The following is a 6,380-nucleotide window of genomic DNA, read 5'->3' on the forward strand; positions in this document are numbered from 1 at the left end:
CCTAAGAGACCCACACGGTGCACACACTCGTCACCTTTACACACGTGGGACAAGGAGTCTCCGGAGATCACATAAGTAAAACCCACTTGACTAGCATAATGACATCTAGATTACAAGCATCATCATATGAATCTCAATCATGTAAGGCAGCTCATGAGATTATTGTATTGAAGCACATAGGAGAGAGATTAACCACATAGCTACCGGTACAGCCCTTAGCCTCGATGGAGAACTACTCCCTCCTCATGGGAGACAACAGCGTTGATGAAGATGGCGGTGGTGTCGATGGAGAAGCCTTCCGGGGGCACTTCCCTGTCCCGGCGGCGTGCCGGAAGAGAGACTCCTGTCCCCCAGATCTTGGCTTCGCGATGGCGGCGGCTCTGGAAGGTATCTCGTACCGTGGCTTTTCCGTATCGTGTTTTAGGTCAGGGACCTTTATATAGGCGAAGAGGCGGAGTCGGAGGGTCGACGAGGCGGTGACACACTAGGGGGGCACGGCCAAGGCCTGGGCCGCGCCACCCTGGCGTCTGGTGGCCCAGTGGCTCCCCTCTGGCCTCTCTCGGGTGTTCTGGAAGCTTCGCGTGATCCTAATATGCTGGGCGTTGATTTCGTCCGATTCCGAGAATATTTCCTTATTAGGATTTCTGAAACCAAAAACAGCAGAAAACGACAAGCTGGCCCTTCGGCATCTCGTCAATAGGTTAGTTCCGGAAAACGCATAATAATGACATATAATGTGTATAAAACATGTAGATATCATCAATAATGTGGCATGGAACATAAGAAATTATCGATACGTCGGAGACGTATCACAAACCCATGGGTAATATTTTATGCCATACCCGTATTCTTATTAAGTTTTTACCCGGCGGTACGCGGGTCATGGGTACCCATTGCCATTCCTAAGCAGGATTGCCTTTTAATTTACGCGCTCGTGTTACTGTCACAACATGCTTAGAGCATCTCCCATCGTGTTTTTCAAGACTTCAGACACGCTTGATAGATGTCCGGGTCAAGCCGCAGGTTCAAAAGCCTTTTCTGTTCGATGTGACACAATACCGTATCCTGCGTCCTAAGGCCGTCCTCATAACACAGGGCACGCCCTCGGTGCCTCGGATGGTATGGTCCTCGCCACGGAGGTAGAAGCAGGGTGGGTATCACCTGCCAGCGTGCCAGACGAAACTCCCACTGCCACCCATTTCGATGGCCACTTCGATGGAGGAGGAGTACACCTTTGACGTCGACGTCGAAGGGCCCATGTCGATCGTCACTTGTGTTCAAAAATGCATAGCACCGAGAAGAAGAAGAAGAAGAAGGGGCCACTGTGTGGAAGTTCGAAGCATGGGAGAAAGAAATGGAAGCCCACGACAGAGGATGGAGGGTCAAACCATGCTCTACACCGACTACTTTGCTCTACCATGTGCAACATAGGCGCCAATTTTCGTAGGCGCTACAGGATAAGCAAGGACGTGTTCATGTTGATTCTTCTTGGCATTAGAGAATTCGACAAGTACTTCGTGCTGAAGCACGACGCTGTTGGCACCCCTGGTTTCTCATCAATCTACAAGTGCACCGCTGCCATTAGGATGCTTGCATATGGAGCCCTGTCGAGACGACTACCTTTGTATCAGTGGCTCCACTGCCATTGAATGCACTAAAGGTTGGGAAAGACTGCTATTTGAGAGGGCCAAATGAAACAATGACTGCTAGGATCATGGCACAAAACGCGATGATAGGATTTCCTGTGATGCTTCGCAGCATCGTTTGTATGTATTGGTCATGCAAAAACTATCTATTTGTTTGGCAAAGTTTGTAAACAAGGCATCATGGATACTACAATGTGGTACTTGAAGTTTGGCAGATCAAGATCTTTGGATTTTGTATACTTTTTTTTGGCATGGCCGAATCGCACAGTGATATCAACGCGCTATGTTTGCGAAACTAGTGAAAGATCATGCTCCACCATATAACTCTGAGATCAATGACCACACACATACCAAGGGGCACTACTTTTTTTCGATAAAGGGAATATATTAATATCAAAAAGATACCAATTACACCCAGCCTCTGCAACAACGCACCACCCTAATGGCACTACGGATGCACACAGCCAAAAAAAGGAAAAGAAAACTAAGAAACAAAAGTCCCGCTACAGTATCTCGGGCCTAACAACAGCAATACATCCACCGCCAAAAATCTATCCAAGATGGACTGCATTTGTGAAGACAGTCTTCGAGCCTATGGATCCGAAGAAGTCACGCCTTGCAGAGTGCCAGGAGAGGTCCACGAAGGATATCGAGTGGTTATTTCGTGTGCTCTAATCTCGATTTTCTATTGTTGGGTACTCTGTTCTTACCTGGTCTCAAGATCAAATGTAGGAGGTGATGCATTCTTGTGTGATCATGCACGACATAGTTAGAGAGAATGGCCGCAGGACTTAAGCCAATGGCCTTGTTGGTCCATGTGAGTGTCATGGTCCTCTTGCGGATGTTGATCACCATGTGCTAGCGGATTTTACTGATATCTCGCCCATGCATCCGGAAATCTGTGACATAAATTCTCATCACCAAGTGCAAAATCATCTCGTAAAGCATTCGTGGATGCTCAAAGGGGAGTCATCAACTGTGTCGCCGGTTTAATAAACTTTAACTTCTTACTTGATTTATTGTATTTTTTATTTACAAATAATATTGTAAAAACAAATTTGTTCAAGAACTAGAAACTGCAAAAACATATAAATGAGAAAAACGGTTTACCGCGTCGCGTCTTCCTTCAATTCCTTATGCGGGATATCCAATTAGAATTCAGGTTAAAGAGGGTCTTTCTCCTCATCGAATCCTTTATATGGAAATCCGAGGCCAAGGGGTCATTCCCTTGACTCGTACTGATGAGAAGTTTTTTACTCCACGAGAAATGGAACAAAAAGCTGCCGAGACTGAAGATGGTCGAAGATACAAAATCAATTGCATTAGGTCGCGTCGTAGAGGGCCTAGTACGTGTGTAGCCTCTAGGTGCACGATTGCGCTGAAAGTCGGGACGACTGGTCGGCACACCGCATCCGCATACCATGCTTTGCGAGAGTATATATACCGCGGAAGTGACAGGGTTTATAAATCCAGATTCCTCGACGTGTAGTTGACTTGCAAGCATCAATCATCTACGTCGTTTTTGCTAGCGATAGCGGTATCAACTTGCTGGAACAACTTTCTTCGATGTGCTGAAAGTTGAAACTTGAACCTAGTGGCCCGATTCCAAAAAATCAAGCTCAATAGTCATCTAGTAGTACTTCGCTCTGTGCGGCTGCGGTCACGAGCAGGTCGACCCCGGATTCGGAGTTCCAAACTGTATTCCTGGCTGATAACTGGATGTAGCTGATGTAATGTCTCTAATAAGTAGCTTTAATTACACGACAACACCGTTAGCGGGGATAGCTCAGTTGGGAGAGCGTCAGACTGAAGATCTGAAGGTCGGGTGTTCGATCCACCCTCACCGCATTAGCCTTTTTTACTTGTAAGCGAATCGTTCAATTTTTGTTAGAGCACGACCAATCTACCATTTTAAGTTTGGGACCAGGTCCAGTCTTTTCTACTCGCAGAAAAGCAGTAGAGCTTTCGGTCCAGCCCAGAGCTGCAACATCCTGGGCCTTGTCAAATGTTCAGTTGAGCAAAAGATTTGGCCCTGGTTCTAACTTTCACAGAACTCATGTTAGCACGCACCATGGACGGAGAAGGCCACCTCCAGACTCCACTCCAGTGGCCTTGGCTGTGCCGGTGGTGGCACCAGCGGCGGCCCTGCGCCGTGTATTCGACGAAATCCCCCGCCCAGACCCTGTCTCATGGAACTCCTTTCTCACCGCGTACGTCTCACGCCGCATGGAGCCTACTCCGAGCCATGCACGCGCAGGGTGTAGCTGCCAACACCTCAGCTCTCCGCTCTGTTGCTGCCTCACGGTGCCCGGCTCTCGGTACCCAGCTGCAGCCGCTTGCTTTCAAATGCGGCATCAGCACGCGCCATGCTTGGTGTGCATGCTAAATGTGGCCGCATTTGGGATGCTCGCCGTCTGTTTGATGGAATGCGGGAGCGGAACACCGTCTCTTGGAATGCTCTTATTGCCGGTTATGTGGAATCTGGGAAGGCGAAGCAAGCACTAGACTTATTTCTTTACATGGAGTGAGTGAGTGAGAGAGAGAGAGGGGGTTTGTTCCGGATGAGGCTACACCCGGCAATAGAGCATCTCCACTCGTCCCCCGACGAGGCCCCCGAGCGACGTTTTTCCCATCCGGACGGCGAAATTCGGCCCAGTCGCGCCCCCGGTTTCTCGTTTTCGTCCGGATTTGGCCATTCATCCATCCGGCGAGCCCACGCCATCCCCGGCCCCCCGGGGCGCTCGGGGACTCCGGACGAGTGAAAAGCGGGGAAGGGCCCGATCTGTCGGTGACTCGACGCACGAACCCCACCGCCACGTCGCTCAAAATCTCCCCCACCCCTCGTATCTCTCTCGCCGCCGGTACCACCCCGCCGGCTTGTTGCCCAGATTCCGCCGCCCTTCCTTCCCCACCTGCCTATATTCCGCCGTCTTTGGACGACGGCCTATCTGGCTGCTCTTTCGCCGGCCTGTTTTCCGACTTTGGCCTGCTCCTCGTCGCTCGCGGCTCGGGTTGCCTCGACCACGCCCGTCAGGTGTTCGTCCATTTGCCTCGCCGGCCATGGACTCGGACGAAGAGGAGGAGCAGATGTTCGTTGAGCTTATGCAAGAAGAGATGGCAGCAGCCGCCCAAGACGACGAGCACATGATGATCCTCGGTTGCTTGGCAAGCATGTACGCCGGACCGGCAACCGGGTCGACGTGGTGGGTCGGCACCGAGTCGCCGGAAGTGCAAGCCGAGATAGCGAATGGAGGGCTACCGCATGTTGTACGCCGACTACTTCGCCGACAATCCATTGCACGGTGAGAGTGTTTTCCGGCGTCGTTTCGGGATGAGCGAAAGCTATTTACGCAAATTGTGTATGCCATCCGAGACTTTGATCCCTACTTCGGATGCAAGGCGGATTGCACTCGGCTTGGTTGGATTTTCGTCAGCTGCAGAAGTGCACGAGTGGCTATGAGGATGCTTGGCGTATGGAGCTCCCGGTGATACTGCAGATGACTATCTTCGGATGGCGGAGTCCACCGCCCTTGATTGTTTCTACCGGTTCTGCGGGGCCGTCATAGCAGTGTTCGGGGACTATTACTTGAGATCACCCATCGTCGAAGACACTCGGAGGATCCTTGCAACAAATGAAGCTAGGGGTTTTCCGGGGATGCTTGGAAGCATTGATTGCATGCATTGGCAATGGAAGAACTGTCCGTTTGCGTGGCAGGGAATGTACAAGGGTCACAAAAAAGCTGCACCTGTGATACTTGAAGCAGTGGCTACCCATGATCTCTGGATTTGGCACTCTTTCTTTGGTATGCCTGGATCCAACAATGACATCAACGTCCTAAACTGCTCCCCGGTCTTTTCCAAGCTTGTTGAGGGTCATGCTCTCCCGGTGGACTATGTGATCAATGGTCGGCACTACAACAAAGGATACTACATTGCAGACGGTATCTATCCAAAGTGGGCAACATTTGTGAAGACTATCTCCAACCCTAGCACCCCCAAACTTTGCGAGTTTGTCAAGAAACAAGAAGCTTGCCGAAAAGACGTCGAGCGTGCATTTGGTTTCCTCCAGCGAGAGATTTGCTTGTCGTCCGGTTCCCCGCTATGACTTGGTCCAAAGATCAGATGTGGGAGGTGATGAACTGCTGTGTGTGCCTACACAATATGATTATTGAAAATGAGCGAAAGCATCCGGTTCCTCTGGCTGAGTGATACGTCTCCGACGTATCAATAATTTCTTATGTTCCATGCCACATTATTGATGATATCTACATGTTTTATGCATACTTTATGTCATTATTATGCGTTTTCCGGAACTAACCTATTGACGAGATGCCGAAGGGCCAGTTGACATAGGCATCCCAAATGGGCCTGCCGGAAATAGTACCGGGGTTTACTGAAGGCCCACTATCCGAAGAATAAGAAGATTCGGGAGCCCAAGATATATTAAGGAAAGTAGAGTTGTAATAGGAAGTATTGTTTGTAAATCTGGCGGATGAGTTGGAAACCGTCCCGAACTCTGTAACTTGTACAAAACGAAACCCTCGGCTCCGCCTCTTATATAAAGGGGGAGTCGAGGGACGAGGAGATCATCGAATCATTGTTCACAAACCCTAGTTTTCGTAATCGTCGAGTACTTTTCGACTGAAACCTTCGAGATCTACTTGCCCTCTACTTCTAACTAAACCCTAGCCTATAACCCGTAGGCATTGACAAGTTAATCCCTTGTCAATTGGC

General features: G+C 49.8%; 1 non-coding gene across 1 annotated transcript; it reads left to right on the forward strand.

The window, feature by feature from the left end:
* The first annotated feature begins 3,421 nt into the window (after positions 1-3,421).
* Positions 3,422-3,494, forward strand: TRNAF-GAA. The gene has a single exon. It is a non-coding gene; the product is annotated as a tRNA-Phe (tRNA).
* The last annotated feature ends 2,886 nt before the right edge of the window (positions 3,495-6,380 follow it).

Source organism: Lolium rigidum, chromosome 3 (assembly GCF_022539505.1).
Source record: "Lolium rigidum isolate FL_2022 chromosome 3, APGP_CSIRO_Lrig_0.1, whole genome shotgun sequence".
Classification (NCBI taxonomy): Eukaryota; Viridiplantae; Streptophyta; class Magnoliopsida; order Poales; family Poaceae; genus Lolium; species Lolium rigidum.